Source organism: Ochotona princeps, chromosome 3 (assembly GCF_030435755.1).
Source record: "Ochotona princeps isolate mOchPri1 chromosome 3, mOchPri1.hap1, whole genome shotgun sequence".
Taxonomy (NCBI): Eukaryota; Metazoa; Chordata; class Mammalia; order Lagomorpha; family Ochotonidae; genus Ochotona; species Ochotona princeps.
This window is the reverse complement of record NC_080834.1, coordinates 60,744,595-60,762,120: the sequence shown is the minus strand read 5'-3', so window position 1 is coordinate 60,762,120 and position 17,526 is coordinate 60,744,595. Positions and strand designations below refer to the sequence as shown.

General features: G+C 39.8%; 1 pseudogene; it reads left to right on the top strand.

Annotated features, from left to right (window-relative positions):
- The first annotated feature begins 10,110 nt into the window (after positions 1-10,110).
- Positions 10,111-10,977, top strand: LOC101525785 (ADP-ribosylation factor-related protein 1-like; annotated as a pseudogene).
- The last annotated feature ends 6,549 nt before the right edge of the window (positions 10,978-17,526 follow it).

The window sequence follows — 17,526 nt, the reverse complement described above, 5'->3', positions numbered from 1 at the left end:
TCCTAGGCCACAAGCAGGGAGTCAGATTGGAAAGTAAGCAGCTGGGATATGAACTGGCAGTCCACAGGGATACCCAGGGAGAAGATGTGAAGCAATGCTTTCCAAAGAATGAAGAAAAGTGAAACTTAGTATTCATGCCATCGACTCAACAAAAATCTGGAGTGTGGAAAATTTCAAAGAACTTGCTATGTTTTTCTTTTTTTAAAAAAGGGAAAGTGCTTGTGAGACAAAGGAGCAAGAGGGCATGCCCAGGCTGAGGAGAATGAGTTGTGTGCAGGACGTGCACCTGCGTGAAGATGCCTCCCACTGTTCCCGGAATCCTGAATGTGTTCCATCCACAATGATGTATATAGAGGAAGGAACACTTTTTTTTTCACCATTTGAAAGTGACTAAATATAGTATTATTAGCTAGTTGGGTAGAACATAAATATATGTAGCATGTAAATACTGTCTCACTTTTCTCTAAAAATCTGTCTTCAGCTCTTAACATCTTGTAATATTGACAATGTTTTATACAGGCAGAATCCTGAAGTCAGCAGCAGAGTTTTCGTTTCTTCCAGCGATCTGAAAAGTGCAGGAATAAATACCGTCTGACTTTCCCTGAGTTGCTTATTCTGACATTGACTGAAGAAGCTGTATTTTTAAACTTGGAGTTTTCCCAATGTCACTTTTCAATTTGTTGTAATATTTAAATCTCTGTTAGCAACATCTTTCAGTGTTATCCATTAGTAACATCAAATTTCTTTGTTAGAACTTTGATTATCCACTTTTTTCTTTTTAATTTGTTTCTCATTGATTTCCCTTGGGTATCGGAAGATTAAACTTTTTTTTCTGTTTCAAACTTAATATCTGTGAAAGTGATTTCAGAAGGAGCAATGAGCTTATAATACAATTAAGATATTGTTCAGTTACCAAAAAATGAAAATAAGAATGGCATCTCTGTGAATACATATTATCTTCTAAGCATCATTTACTTAATAAAAATTGATCAGTGATGCAGCCACAAAAAAACTTAATTTTGAAAATGGCATTCTTGGCACAGCCAATGTGAGAAACTCCATAATGCTTAAACTGTCTCAAAATTTTACAAATTTTTGGACAGAATAAATATGATTCACACATGTACATGCATGCGTGTTTACAAAGTCACACATACATATATGCAGATACATATTACCTGTGATATGTAGTCATTATATATGTGCATATATATGCATATAAAATGACTCATATAATTTGATTTTGAAAAGCAAACAAACTCTCAAAATAACTTTTATAATCTAAGAAATTTAGTGACAATTTCCCAATGAAGGTCTCCCGCTAGCAATGAATATTTCAACATTAGGAGTAATTCAGAGACCCAGTATGGATACATTTCAGATTTTGATCAGAGAATATTCACAATCCTATGGGTCTGGTTATAGAAACAGACATTATCCAAGGATATAATCAAACATTCATAAAATGAGGAGAGTTTAACTTCAAATCTTGTTAGTGTAATCTGCTTTCCTGCCTAAGAATCCTCTTAGGAAATCACACTGAAGTGATTCCTTATTGCATTTCTCCAAAATGGACATCAACAGGTTATCACCTTTAGCATTACTTTCCACAGAAAAGTTGCTCCAGTGGTTTTGGTTATCCCATTCTTGAGAGTTTTCTCCAGTATTTTGCCATTCCTCATGAACTTTGGACTGTGGGTTTAAAAAATTGGGCAAGCAAAGACTTGAATGTTTTATTCATCACAAAGTAGATGAGGAATTCTAAATATGTAAGTGGTAAAATCATGCTACATGCTATCATTAATGGATAAAAAGAGCATTTGTCTCAACAGGGAAAAGGTGACTTTCCTGAGGCAGTTACATTGAGCTGACATTTCCAAACCTAACATGAAGTAGGCAAAGAAGGAAAGAACAAATCGTGGTGGCAGGAAGGAGGAAAAATCATGGGAAATTTTGGGAGACAGTTAAAACCCCTATTGCAAGTTAACACTAGGCTTTAATTTTCTGACTTAGTTTTAATGCAAGCTAACACTAGCATTTTAATTTTCAAAAAACCGAGGTTAATATTACAGTATAATAGGTTAAGCTGCTACCTTCAGCATTGGCATTCCAGATGGGCACTCATTCAAGTCATGGCTGCTCCACTCCAAAGCTAGCACCTTCTAACAGAAAGCAATGGAAGATGACCAAAGTGTTTGGGCCCTTGCCCTCCTATGGGAGATCCACGCAGAGCTCCTGGCTTCAGCCAAAGGCCATGTGGGGACTAGAACACTGATTGAAGACTTATCTTTTCCTCTGCTTCAGTTTCTCCATCTCTGTAACTCTGCCTTTCAAACAAACAAATCTGTAAGACAATTCTTTTTTTTTTTTTTCAGAGAATTTCTCTTCCGTGTTCTCTAATGAGATTTTAGACCTGTTTTTCCTCCCCCAAAATATGGGGAATCCAGAATTTCCTGTCCCCACTCTTGGACACTGACTACCTGAGAATTCCTGTGACAGACATTGAATTTGGAGTGACATTGTCCATGAGCGTTTACAGATTATGCACTATGGCTGTAGCAGTCAAAAGCACAAGCATGATGTGACAGATGTTAGTGCTGCGGGCGGTGTTGATGGTTGGTGGGGGAGGAACGCTTGCAGGGGTGAGGACAGCTGCGACAGCGCCTTCATTGTACTGCCCGTGTGGCTTGACCTTGTCCAAACAATTCTCTGCCTTTTATCTTTATCATTCTATACTTGTACTTTGAAGAAGTAGAACCAATTCTTATATGTGTTTATGTACATGTATCACATATACTATGCATGTATACAAAATAAATGTGTATGATTTGCATATTGTATAAAACGTTAGACATGATGTGAGTGTTCATTATCCAAAAATATTGGAATAATATTTCATGTTTTATTTTAAAGATTAGTTATTCTTATTTTTATTGGAAAGTCAGATATACAGAAAGAAGAGACAGAGAAGAAATTCCTCCATCCAATGATTCACTCCCCAGGTGGCCGCAATTTCGAGAGCTGAGCTTATCCAAAGCCAGGAGTCATTAGCCTGCTCTGAGTCTCCCACACGGGTACAAGTGTCCCAAGGCCTTGGGCTGTCCTTGACTGCTTTCCCAGGCCACAAGCAGGAAGCTGGATGGGAAGCAGGACTGCCAGGATTAAACCGGTGCCCATATGGGATCCTGACATGTACAAAGTGATGACTTTTGTAGCTAGGCTATCGTGCTGGGCCCAGTATACTGGAATTTCAACTGCAGCTCATCACATGAGCTGTAAGGCTTTCCATGTATGTGGTCACATTGGTCCTCAAAACATTTTGGATTCTGGAGAATTCTACATTTTGCATGTTTACGATGCTCAAACTGTATTGACATGCATGATAAGGAATTGGCTGATGTGGTTACTGGAAGCTGAGAAGGCACGTGATCTACAATTGACAAGCAGGAGACTCAAGAGAGCAAGTGACATCATTGTAAGATGGAGTCTTGGTTCAAAATCAGGAGAAGATAAATGACGCAGGTGAAAGACAAGGCAGAGAGACTAAATTATCTGTAATTTCACTTTATGTCCTATGTACGCCTTCAAAGGATTGGCTACGGCCCACATCTATGCTTAGTCTTCATATTTAAGCATTAATTTCATCCAGAAATGTGCTCATACACACCAGTATAATTCTTTACAAACAGCTATTGTCTCAAGGTAAAGGAAGCTAACATAAATCAGCCATTCTGTTTCTTGTCAAATTTTTGGATGTCTTGTGCATCAATGTTTTGGAACAATCCAATGTCTTCATTAAATTTGATCTTTTTGCCTAAGATCGTCATAATCATTTTAATTGCTCCTCTATTGTTGCTTATGCTGTGGGCAATACACCTATACAGATATGGATATATATTGTAATGATTTATGCAAGTAATATTATGTAATGCTGTAAATATTCATGTTGTGCTGAAGAAATCATTTGCTATCAAATATTTCTCTTATGCTAGCAAAAGATTGATGTAGTTGGGAATAGAGAGGTTAGGGAATTGAGAGTGGATAGATGTAAAATATCAGAAGGCACTTTTAATTCATATTTTGGAGTTGTAAATACTGCTACAGGAAGATAATTACAGATTAAAGAAGTACGTAGCACTTAAGACTTTAGGAATTAATGATGGATTACATTTGTCAGTTATAATTCCCAGGTTTCAGGCACGTGAAAAGAAATTAAGGATAGTTGTGTCCAATTTTGCTCAAGAATTGCTACTAAAAATGTTGTCAGTATTTATTTTCTAGAAAAGGTAAGGATTGTTGTTCATTTGGCATCTAAATAGCAAATGCTGAGCAAGTTATTGGATGCACAACTTAACAATCCAGAGGACAAATTTGGGAAAGAGTCCTTCAGAGAAGATGTGCATCATTCCTTAGGAAACAGTTATCTTTTTTGGTAAATCGCCACTTTGGGTTCAAAATGTATTTCTACCTTTGAATGACTTATGAAGACCTACGATCTACTTAACTACCCTAGGTAGCTTCTGCTGTCTATCTTATGAAGATTTCCTGATGTTTACAGACTTCAGACATGTAATAAAATTAAGCATGTCATCTTCTCTATAAGCAGACAGTGCGTGGAAAATGTAAAAAAACATGGGTTGTCATCCAGTTATAAATTGCTTTGTCCAATTTGTGATACCCTATTCTAAGAGGCTGCGGTTCCATATCAACGGGACCAAAACGTTTGCTATCAGATGTTGTGTCTTCTATGAAATGCAGGTCATTTCTGTAAGGCATATCCATAATAATTTTCTACCTTTTCTCTTTATTATTCATTTTTCCTTATTTTGCATTGGTGTTTATGATTGTACTTCCAGCTGTAGCAAAATGATTCAATGTAAGCTTGGCCTCAAACTTGATTTCTAGGGAGGCAAGATTTAGAACTTAATGATTCTTGAATTTCACATAATTGCATTGACTGTACCTATAGTTTAGCTCACATTCCCCAGTAAGTACTAAATAAATATGAAATATTTTATTCCTCATTTTTGTTTGTAGTATAATTTTGCATGCCTTGTGTATAATGTTCATTATTAGGGCATGAATTTGTGACAGTTTATCAATAAAAAATGTTTTTCAAGCTGTCATAATGAGACATTTCCTTAGAACTAATATCTACTAATCAGGAATAAGTTGATGTATTTTCCCATAATACATCAATTGATAGCAATAGCATTTACTTTCACTAATAGTAAAAATAAAAACATAAAATATCTTGACTAAATTAAGAAGATAAGCCAAAGCTATGAGCAATCCTAGAGGACATAAGAGTTGATGTATCAGTTACACTGCTAAAGAGATCATAATTAGAATTGTCATTTTGTCTGTGTTACAAACCTAAACCTATTTATTATGAACACATTAGTTTCCACTTCACTTCTTTCTTTTTTAAGATTTAATAATTATTTTTATTGGAAAGTCAGGTTTACAGAGAGAAAAATATTGTGTCTGCTGATTCACTCCCGAAGTAGCCGCAGCAGTTAGAACTGAGCCAATCCGAAGCCAGGAGCCATGCTCAGCTGCTTTCCCAGGCCACAAGTAAGGAGCTGGAAGGGCAGTGGAAAAGCCAGGATGCAAACCAGCACTCATATGAGCTCCCAGAATGCAAGTCAAGGACTTCAGCCAGTATGCTACCACACCAGGCCCCATTATTTCACTTATTTCTAAAAAAAAAAAAAAAAAAAAAAAGAGCAAAATGCTAAGGACAGATTATTTTCAAATTAAAATTAGCCATAAGAAAACATTCTATATTTACTTAATTTTTACAGTAAGTCTGTTTTTAAATATTTATTTAAGACAACGAGAGAGGGAGAAAGCTCTTGCTAGTTCATTCTGCAAAGATCCTTAAGAAAGAGATCTGAGCAGAACCCAGCAGCCAAACTCCACTCTTTCTAACCCTCCTACTTCACTGGCAGGGCCCAAGTATGTGATGCCATCTATTGCCTTCCCAGGAGCATTAACAGAAAGCTGGCTTAGAAGCAGAATGGGTACGCCTGGAACCAGCAGTCCCTTGTAGAAAGCAATATAACACTTAACCCACTGCATCCCATCAGCCCCCTCACAACAAGCCAGGATTGAATTCTGTCTCTTAAAAAAAATGTGTCAAAATTTGAAAGCCCAGGACCTGTGGGTATGAACGTGTTTGGAAAAAATCTTAGCAGAGGTGATTTATAGTTGAGGTCTTAGTATATGGTGATGGAGGTGGGCTCCACCTTGCTGATAAGAGAGAGGGAAGATAATGGAGTGGCACTCTCAGAATCCAAACATTGATTTGGATTGCCAGAAACTGGGGGAGATAAGGACCAATTGACCCCTGGAGGTATCTGAGAAAGCCTGGCCCTCCCACAATCTTGATTCTGGGCTTCTACTCACTCTGTTAGAATAAACAAATGTCTATTAAATCACTAGTTTCTAGTACTTATTTACAGCAGAAAACTGATATGAAAACTATATTACTTTCATAAAGACAGACTAAAAAAATCAGAAAATTTCTGTTAATAATAGTGATATCTGGTACATTCAAACTAGTACTTGTCAGCTGTCAGTTTTCTTTAATAGCAGATATTCTATAATTAAATTTTCTCTAATTCTGAATTCAATCCATAGGTGATATAACTGCCCAACATGATACCCAAACTGTTAAGATGATCCCTCAATTTAAAAATATTGCATTAAACATTAATTTCTAATAAGATACTCACTTGAATATCTCTATATTTTGGCAAGGCTTCAGTAGAAGACACATTCAAGGACTCAATTGGTTGCAATCTGTACGGAATCTCCTTGCGTGAAACATGAAGATTTGTACACTTTCTTGCACCCGCTCATATTAATGATTCAAGTATACTGAACAGTGTTACTGTTTACAGTATGTAAACTGGTAACTGAAATAAATTCTTAGTTCCCAATAAAATCCAGTTATCTCTTAATTTTCATGGTGATTGTCTCATTCATACATTGAAACTTAGCTAAGCTATCATGTGACTAAATATAAATTTTTCCTTTGGAATCATCAGCAACATCCAGTCCCAGCTAATACTTCCGTATATTTTCATACATCAAGACCTGTTCAGTTTTATAGTCAGATATGGTTGTGTATGCGCAGTAAAATCCTAAGGTGCTTTGCTTAACAAGGTACAAATGGTTTTGTTCTATAAGACTGAGATCACACTGTAGCAAATACATGCAGGCCCCGGTCTCCCAAGGATTAACTCCACAGCTTAGCTTGTTTCTCAGAGGGTAACAGAATGAGCAATTTTGGCCTGATACATCTAGCCACTGGCTTAACCGCAAGTTCCTGCTTCCTAATTTGTCAAGTTATCTGCGAAAGGATTGGATAAACACTGGGAGGAACTCAAGGGATTTAGGGTGGCCACTACTGGGAGGAACTCAAAGGATTTAGGGTGGCCACTTGAGGACTGGATAAACACTGGGAGGAGCTAGGCAGAGTATAAAAGAAAGCCTGGAGTTGCAATAAACATCAATCTGTCATCGATCGGCATTGGGTGTACTCCGTGTTGTCTTGTGTTGTCTCACTGCGTTGTCTTTTTTGTAACCCTAGTCCCTCCGCTCGGCTCGGGGTATGTGGCAACGCAGGCGTTGCCAACAAATACAGAAAGCCTTCTTAAGGCATGGAGAATGTTTAGGAAGAAAGTATGTGTGTTTGCATAAGGAACATCCAGTTACTGTGGGAAATAAAAATTAATTTTTTCTAACACTATATTCGCAGGATTTAGCATCTCAATGGTTTAGTATAATGGAGTTGAGGGTTTCCAGCTGAAAAAAATCATTGGCAAGAAAAGGCCATGGAGTGACCACAAATGCAAAGGAAAACAAAACCAATGTGGTTAACACAGAATTGAGCAAGAGAAAATGTTGGCAGAATGGTGGTTTGTGGCTTATGAGGAACGCATACCATACTTTAATCTGCTTCAGCCCTTCCTAGTGCCTGTCCTGCTCTGGAAAGCAGCAGTGTTAGGGAACTGTGCAGTGACTTAACCATCACCAGAAGCTGTAATGCCTACGCTCCTTTGTTTGGCATGTACCAGGCATAGTTTGAATCTGGGTAAATGAGCAGGAAAAACCTTGACTTTATGAACTCAAGGCATATTTTCACAGGTTAGTTTTCTTCAGGGCAAGCCAATCCCACAATGAAGAGTTATTGGCATCTCTGTGGTTTGAACAAGTTTTGGCTCCTGTTGATGTTTGGTCCCTGATCTTGCTAATCTCCCAAGTTGTTACTTGTTGGTGCTGAGAGCAGGAAGACTTGAACTGGTTGAGTGTTCAGGAAGTAGGAGGGCAGGGTCTGCGGGAAAGTCCTTAGGACATCAGGGCTATGCCCTGAGAAGGCAGTGTTCCAACAGCGTTGATCATAGAAACTTGAGTTGCTTCTAACTTTTTCTGCTTTTTGGCTTGCCATGTGATCCTTCCTTCTCACACTTCACCATGGCCATCTTCTGACCTCACCAGATGGTGGGATCAGTGACTCTCCAGTACCAGAGACTGATCCCCACATACTTCCTTCTTTCACATATTTGTTAGGCTGACAAGAAGCTGATACGAGGTATTACAAAATGCTCTTTCATACTCATGGGTGGTGGCAGTGGGTGAAGAACAATGTCAATGGAGGTCACTGCTGACCACCTGAAATAGAACCAAATCAGACACTTTTCCTTATCCAGTGTATTTATAACCAGCACAAGGCAGAGTGGAGGGCGGTTTAGGAGCTTGTAAAGAGGATCAGAAATGAACCTTGAAGAGATAAGTTCAGCCAGGCATTGTGAGAGCCCCGAGAACTGATGAGTTCATATTCTCTGTAAAGTGTAAAGATCCCTGATTGCAAAAATTATTCTTCTCTCTTTTGTCCTTCGCTTATTCCTCTTCTACTTCCATAAAAGAAGGATGTTACATTTTGATTTAGGCTGGATAACACTTACACTGCTTTGGTTTATTAGTCTCGATTGCTCTACCACTTGTGGAATCTTGAAATTTTAGCTCCTATGTGCAGTATATAATGCTGGGATAGTAGTGATGATTGCTACTATTTATTAAGCACTTAGTATGTTGATGTGGTAAATCCTTCAAAGAAGCAATCTAATTGATTTATGCTCATCGGAATGAGGAAGATGACATTCACAATGTTAAAGAATTTGCCCGTAATAACCATAGGGAAGCCAAGATTAAACTTTGATTTTCAAACTGTGAAACCCATCGTTACAATCACAGTATATTGCATTAAGCTGAAGGAGTTTCACTAATAGAATAAGATTGGAACATAGTCTACTAGCCTAAGCATACTGTTATTTAACGCTTTAATGTTAAATATCCTCAGAAAAGTGACTGCTTTTCAGGTTATGCTCATGAAAGACCTAGAATTTGTGTAGTCCTTTGAGATAAATGCTCAAGAGATAAAAATTGGTGTGGACTTAATATAATCCCAGGATTTCAGGATATATTTTATATTGATATTTTAAATAAGATATGGTCCTGTTACTTAAAAAATATTTGAAATCACTAACGTTACACAAGTCGCCAAAAGTACGATTTACAACTGTTTCTTTGCATGGTCCTGAGTAAGTGACACTAAACTGGTACTATAAAATGACTTCCTTAATGTTTGGCTTTTGTTTAGGAGGTCTTGTGATATTTATTATGTATAAAATATTAATTTGACTTATCTCTGGGAGATGTCACATATTTTTTAATCAATAAGGTAATATATTACTAACAGAAGCCATAGTACTGACTATACCAGTTCATAGATTTAAAGATTCATTTATACTTCCAACTTTGTTTCTATGTAATAATTACTAAAGAAGTAAAATGGGGGCCGCCAGGATGCGCGCCAGACCACGCCACGCGAGGTCAGCATCGGGTCAGCAGGAAGACCCCGGAGTGGCGCGGGGTGCGTGGGGCGCGGGGTGCGTGGCTCGGGGTGCGTGGGGCGCGGGGTGTGTGGCTCGGGGTGCGTGGCGCGGGGGTCGCAGGGGGTGCGTGGGGCGGGGCGCGCGCCCCCCTCCGCCTGCGAGCTGCCGGTGACTGGTGCCCGAGAGCCCCCCGACGGGCGGTGTCCACCGTAGGATGCGCACGCTGCTGTCCGGCCTGTGCAAGTACATGTTCCAGAAGGATGAGTACTGCATCCTCATCCTGGGCCTGGACAGCGCCGGGAAGACTACCTTTCTGGAACAGTTTAAGACCCGGTTCAGCAAGAACTACAAGGGGATGAGCCTGGCTAAGATCACCACTACCGTGGGCCTCAACATCTGCACCGTGGATGTGGGAAGGACGCGCCACATGTTCTGGCGCCTCGGGGGGGACAGGAGGAGCTGCAGTCGCTGTGGGACAAGCACTATGGCGAGTGTCATGGCGTCATCTATGTCATCGACTCCACTGATGAGGAGAGGCTGCCCGAGTCCCAGCAGGCGTTTGAGAAAGTGGTCAGGAGCGAGGCACTGGAAGGGGTCCCTGTGTTGGTGCTGGTTAACAAGCAAGCTGTGGAGCCATGCCTCTCCATCCCTGGTATTAAGACTGCACTAAGTGACTGCCTGACCCAGGCCTGTCCTGCCCTGACCGGCAAAGGGGTACGTGAGGGCATCGGGTGGATGGTGAAGTGCGTCGTGCGGAACATCCACCGGCCGCCACGGCAGAGGGACATCACGTAGCTGCAGCACCGACCTCACGGACATGCCGTCACCCCTGGCTGGGCCTGCCTTTCCCTGTGTCTGCCCCAGTTGTTCTAAGACAAACTCTGGAACAGCACAGATACCACGGCTCTGGGCCCAAGGGTGTGCTGGGTGGCGGCTGGCCACAGCAGCAGAGGCCCCTAGATCCTGCAGGTGGACTGGTAACTGGACCTGCCATGAGCACAGCCCTCACGGTCCCAGACAGGAGTCCCTTCCGCTGACTGGCTCCCCTGGTGAGGCCAGCTCAGGTTCTGCCTGGAGGTCCTGGAGGAACCGCTTGGACCGGCCTGTTGGGACAAGGCCTGAGGCCTTCCAGGTGTGTCCGGGACTGCCCACAGTGCCCCCTGCAGACTATTCAGAATAAAGTCTGTCCAGGCAAAAAAAAAAAAAAAAAAAAAAAAAGTAAAATGGAAATTGCTTTTAGTAATGAATTTTGCTTTATAAGTTCTGATTGTTCAACAGAAAACCAAGAAAAAATTAGTACTACATCTATTTTTTTTTAGATTTATTTATTTTTATTGGAAAGGCAGATATACAGAGAAGAGGAGAGACAGAGAGGAAGATCTTGCCTTCGATGGTTCACTTTTCAAGTGGCCGCTACGGCTGGAGCTGAGCCAATCCGAAGCCAGGAGCCAGGAACTCTTTCGGGTCTCCCACGCGGATGCAGGGTCCCAAGGCTTTAGGCTGTCCTCAACTGCTTTCCCAGACCACAGGCAGGGAGCTGGATGGGAAGTGGAGTTGCCTGGATTAGAACCATCACCCATATGGGATCCCGTGGCGTTCAAGGTGAGGACTTTATCAGCTACGCAATGGCGCTGGGCCCAGTACTACATCTATTAATAGTTTGTTGAGACCTATCCAAAACAGTTTAAATTTATCTGCTGCATTACAAATTCATAACTTCTGAAAAAAGAATATTTATAATACAGTTTCATTAGAGCAACCATTAAAACATTTTCTATTCGGAAAAGTTGCTAGTAGCTAAACTAACAAAAGGAATCAAGTCTTGTGGCACATAAACTAAATACCAACTGAAATGATGAATTTTTATTCCTAACCTATTAGTGTACCATAGTGTGAGCACCATGGTGATTCATTTGCTTTAGAGAATGCTAAGTTTATATTTTCATGAAACAGTAAGCATGAATTAAAGAACACTGCTTGATTTTGCCAGAATTTCATTTCTGCTGTTAATTAGGAAGAGCATTTGCCATTATTTTTGGAGAGACATTTTCAGCAAGGACATTATTACCAAAGTAAAGGAAGATCTCAAAGTGCTCAATCCATAACAATAGCAATGAAAAAATCAAGTATTTTGTGAAAAGTGTAGAATATCTGAAGATGTATCAAACACCATCACCTTATAAAATATGTGAGGTTTTGTTTTTCCATAGAAATATGTCCTATGGAAGTACTAGAATTTTATTTTTTATTTTCTTTTTAAGAAATTATGACAGCAAAGATATAGCAATAAATTTGGATTAAAGCAAAGCTGACTACTTTGAAGAGCAACAAATTTGTGAATCCATCTCCCTATAGAAAAATACTTCATTTTATTTCTATGATAGGAACTTTAGTGATGTTGAGTAAGTATTGTTACATAAAGTTACTTCATAATTCATCATGCCAATAAAATGTAATAAATAAATACCCAAGAAATCCGTGCTAGCATCAAAAAGTTATTGGATTCCATAATATTAAATTTTTGCTATTATATCAAGCTTGACATCATTGAAAAATTGAATAAGACTGAATAATAATATTGTACCTTATTCATGTGCTTTTATTTTACTGTGCTTTGAATCTTGAATTTTAAAAATTGTATCTTTTATTTAACTACTTTAAGTGACACACACATACACACACACACACACACGCAGAGCAAGCTGCCATCCTTTGCTAAACTTGAAAATGCCCACAATGGCCGAGGCTGGTGTTGGGTCCAGAGTCAGAGGAGGAAAGGAATTCAAGCCAGGCTTCTCATGTGGGCAGCAGAGACCCACTTGATTGAACCATCTCCTGCTGTCTCCTAGGGATGCATTGACAGGAAGCTGTAACCAATACCTGAAACAACGAACTGAACCAGGCAACTTTAATATGGGAAATGGGCATCTTTCATATTTAAGCATTTATTTATTTGAAGAGCAGTGTAGCAGAAAAAGAGAAAGAATGAGAGAAGTTGTGCATCTGCTGATTGATTTTCCAAATGGCCTTCACGGCCAGACCTGTTCTATGCCTAAGGCAGGAGCCAGAAACTGCAGCCGGGTCTCCCACATAGGAAAGGTACCTTAGTCATCATCCATTGCTTTTGCAGGTGCAGTAGCACGAAGCTGGGTAGGAAGCAGAGGCACAGGACTCAACCTGGCATTATGATACAGGTTGCTAGTGCTAGTACTTTCACCAGTCATGCCACGACACTGACCCTGATGTGAACATCTTAAATGATGTCATACCTATTAGGGCAAGTGTCCACTTAAACAACTTTTTAAAAAATTAAAATGCAGAGGTGGTACAGTATGTTAATCCTCTGTGGCACTAGCACCCCATAAGTGTAAACATTCTAGTTCTGGCTGCTCTGCTGCCAATATCAGCTCCTTCCTTATGACCTGGGTAGGCAGTGGAGGATGACTCAAGCCTTGAGCCTCTGCACCCATGTTAGAAATCAGAAGAAGCTCCTGCTCCCTTCTGACCACGCAGCTCTGGGTGTTGGGACCATTTGGGGAGTGAACCAGTGGAAGAAAGACTTCAATCTCTCATCTCTACAAAATCCATCTTTCAAGCAAAACAAAATTTTTTTAAATATCATGATTCAGTCATAAACATTTCTTTTTCCAGTATTTCTACTTTTAGAATTTTATAATTACATTAACATAAAACTTGCTGATTTCTAAAAATGTGCAATTAAAATGATGCAGTAAATACATTTTCTAAATTGTTATAACATGAAGTTCTCTAGTTGTGAACTCTGTCACTACACCCCTGTGTGTGTGTATTCCTCACCGCCTAAGGAAACTTTATTACTTTGTGCATCCTATATGTCCCTTTTCTTAGAATGATTCTCTAGGTAAAAACAAGGGCCTGGAACAAAATGTGTAGTGGAGTTAGCAAGTATTCAGGAAGACCCTGGTTTAGGTGATCTACCTACTAAAATTAAAAAAAAAAGTAGCGCCTCATATTTGGGATCTAGGATTGTTGGGATGGGCTGCTCATGCTGTGCTTGCCAGAGTTGTCTTAAATGGTAAGACTGATTTTCCTTGTCACTGTTATTGCAGAAAACTAGATGCTGGATGAGAGCTTCAACCCTTGATTGACAAGTTTCTCAGACATAGTCTTGCTTCCATACCAGTGACCTTGTGACACTCCTGCCTGTTGCAAAACTGAATGGGGAATGTAGGATGGTTCATGACCTCAGGGTTATTAATAAGGCATTCAGTCCAAGTCATCCTATTGTGACAAACTCTGAGCTAAAAGCTGCTTTCTTCTGCATCTCATTAAACCTACAATCTAAGATTTTGTGGATACAGAGTTTCCCAACAAATGCTCAGATTTCTAAACAAGAGGCAAAACACCTGGGATGTATTTTGACCCCCGGAAAGCATGCTGTTTCACTCACGAGAAAGAAGCCATATTGCATAGAAGGCCACCAGAAACAAAGAAGCAGCTAAAGACAATTCTGGGAATGGCAGAAGACTGTAGCATAGGGGTGCATGATTTGGGTGGATAGCTCATCCTGCCTGAGGCTTTAAAGTATCCAGACACAGATTCACTTTGCTGGGCAGGACAGCAACAGGAAGCCTTCCAAAGAACCAGAGAGCTACTTTATGGGAGGGTCCAGAGTGTCTGTTCCCTGATTTATTTTATATATTTGAGGTGAAGAAATTTCACATATTTCACAATACATATTTAGAAATATAATCAGACGCTTATCACTCTCCCTCCTGCTTTCATTCTTTACGTACCCTCCTAGGTTATACTCCCAATGACCCCTCAGTGGAAGATTATTGAGGAAATACATGACTTTATCAATCTGGAAGAGAAATTTTAATGCAAATAAGGTCTTTGCTATTGAAGAAAAGGACTGCATGCTGTCATGAGGAAAAGTAACTGAACTGGTCTCTACCTCTGTAAAGCATCTGTTATTTCCATGCCTCTTGGAGACGTTTACTCATCAGGTAAAGCCAAAAAAGCTAACCTTAGTCTTACAATTTTTTTTGCAGCATATTTTTGCCAAGAAACCTCAGAAACGTGGCTAAAACTGTGGCCTATTTTCATCCTCAGAAGGAAAGTGGCACCGTAGGCTGCCTAAAACCTGGTCCATTTGAGATGTTGCTTAAGAAGCCATTTCTCACCTCTGACATCCTCTGTGATTAAGAGGCGCAGCAGCATAGAAAGCATTGCATTATGCCAGATCAGGTTCAGAGGCTGTTTAAGGGTGGCAATAAAATGCTTCCAGTGTCAGATGCCTAAAGCCATGCACAGCCCATCTGCTCATACTTGGTTTTAACACTGGGAGGAGCGATCACCTTCACACTGCTGAGCACACTTACCTCTATGAAATTACAGGACATGTCACCCAGGTGCATTAGAAGTCTTTAATCTTCACATATGGGAGAGAAGTCTGCCTATTCTTGTTAGCCAATAGAATATCTCAAATACCTCTTCAAAAAGCAGAAAGATAAGTATAACCTTTGCTCTTATCGAGGCTTTTGACCTCTAAGACAGACAGTTTGTCCACTTTTACTCTTGATTCTCTCTCGAATATGCTTCTAGCTAAAAAAACTCCTTAAGGAGTTCTTTCACTTTAATATTAGAAGTCTATAACATTTCTCAGGAAACTGATTTTAAAAATATCTACACTGGGGCCCGGTGCGGTAGCCTAGTGGCTAAAGTCCTAGCCTTGAACACACCTGTTTGAATTCGGTGGCCCCGCTTCCCATCCAGCTCCCTGCTTGTCGCCTGGGAAAGCAGTCGAGGATGGCCCAAAGCTTTGGGACTCTTCAGCCACGTGGGAGACCCAGAAGAGGCTCGGGCTCATGGCTTCAGATCGGCGCAGCTCTGGCTGCTGTGGCCGCTTGGAGAATGAATCAGCAGATGGATGATCTTCCTCTCTGTCTCTCTTCTACTCTGAGTATCTGAGTTTCCAATAAAAATAAATAAATCTTTAAAATAATATGCACGCCAGCTTTGGACAACCTACCCTACACTTGAAGACAACTTTTCAATGAATATCAAGTCTTTAGATACTCTTAAGTAGTCATGGATAACTGATGAGCCTTAGGGTATATATTGTTAGAGCAAGAGGGAGATTGTGCAATGATTAATGACATCTGTCAACTCTATTGTAACAATATTGTGTTCACTGAAAAGGACACTAAAAAACTTTATGATTAGATAAAATGATGTTATAAACTGCACACGGAAAATCTGTCAGCATCCAGCAGTTGGGAAGCAATAAAATACATTATTCCTTTCTTAAAGCAGGTGTCCTGTTTGGAATGTATTTGTATCCACTTTTTTACATGCTGATCGATAAGTTTATTTCTGAATTTTCCAACTCATCAAACTAATGTAGACCGTGAAGCGGCTATATCTGTCAGTGGTGACAAATGAAAATTCTGTAATCCATGAGTAGATTTGCTGAGTACTGGGCACTGTTCCAGTACTTAAGGAAATTAGAAATTCACCATGATTTATGCTATAATTAATTTCTAAATTTATCGATTAAATTAAAATTCCTCCTTTATTGTGACTGAGTACTATCGTTTAAACGTTGACAAACATACTCACCCAATTGGCTTCTTTTAGTATCTTATATGTAAGTGGTGGCTTGGAGTTTGGAGAGTTACAATATAAAAACAGTTCCATGTTTTCAGCAGTTGTACTAGCAAACTCACTTGGTGTTCCATTTTGGTCATATATTGAAATTGTTGATAGACTGGCATTATAGGTTCTCCCTCACTTTGGAAAATGGATCAATAATCTTATTTTCAGTTATTAGTAAATTCAGATCATAAAAATACAAAAACTGCAAACTCTCAACTAGTTTTACATCTGTGATCCCCAATTGCCATAGGATACAACCTAAGAAGACTCAGAGTTAGAAAATTCTCCACCTTTTTTCTTCTTGTTTCTTCCCCACTCACCGAACTGCTGGGGCTATTGGCCTGACACAGATCTGAAATAGGAAGGACAGATGGAAGACAAAGTTTCTTGCGTTTTGAACAGCTGCCATTCATGCTTGTTACACTGCTAGTTTTCAAACTTTAAATATTTCTAGTTGGGACCATCTTGTTGCACCTGGTAGAATTTCATTCTTTTTTAATGGCTGAGTATTATTCCATGGAGTAAACGTACCGGTTTCTTTATCCATTCCTCTTTTGATGGGTGTCTGCATTGTTTCCATGTTTGTGCTATCACATAGGGTTGCATGTCTCTTATGGCAGATTTCACTAACTTTTGGGGTATTCCCATGAGTGGGATAGCCAGGACAAATGTTAGCTGAATTTTTGTTTGTCTTAGAACTCTCCATACTGGCTTTCTCAGTGGCTGCACTGGCCTAAACTCCCGCCAACAGAGAAATAAGCGCACCTTTCCTTCCACATCCACACCAGCAAGAGTCAGAGTTGTTAGATTCCAAATGTATCCCAGTACCCATTTTGCTCAGTGAAACAAGCCAGTCCCCAAAGGACAAATATCATATTTTTCTCTGATATAAGGCAACCTTCATGCAAAATACAAGATAGATACGTAGATGAGCAAGTATATATATCCATCAGTAACAAGAATAAAGTTGAAAAAAATTATA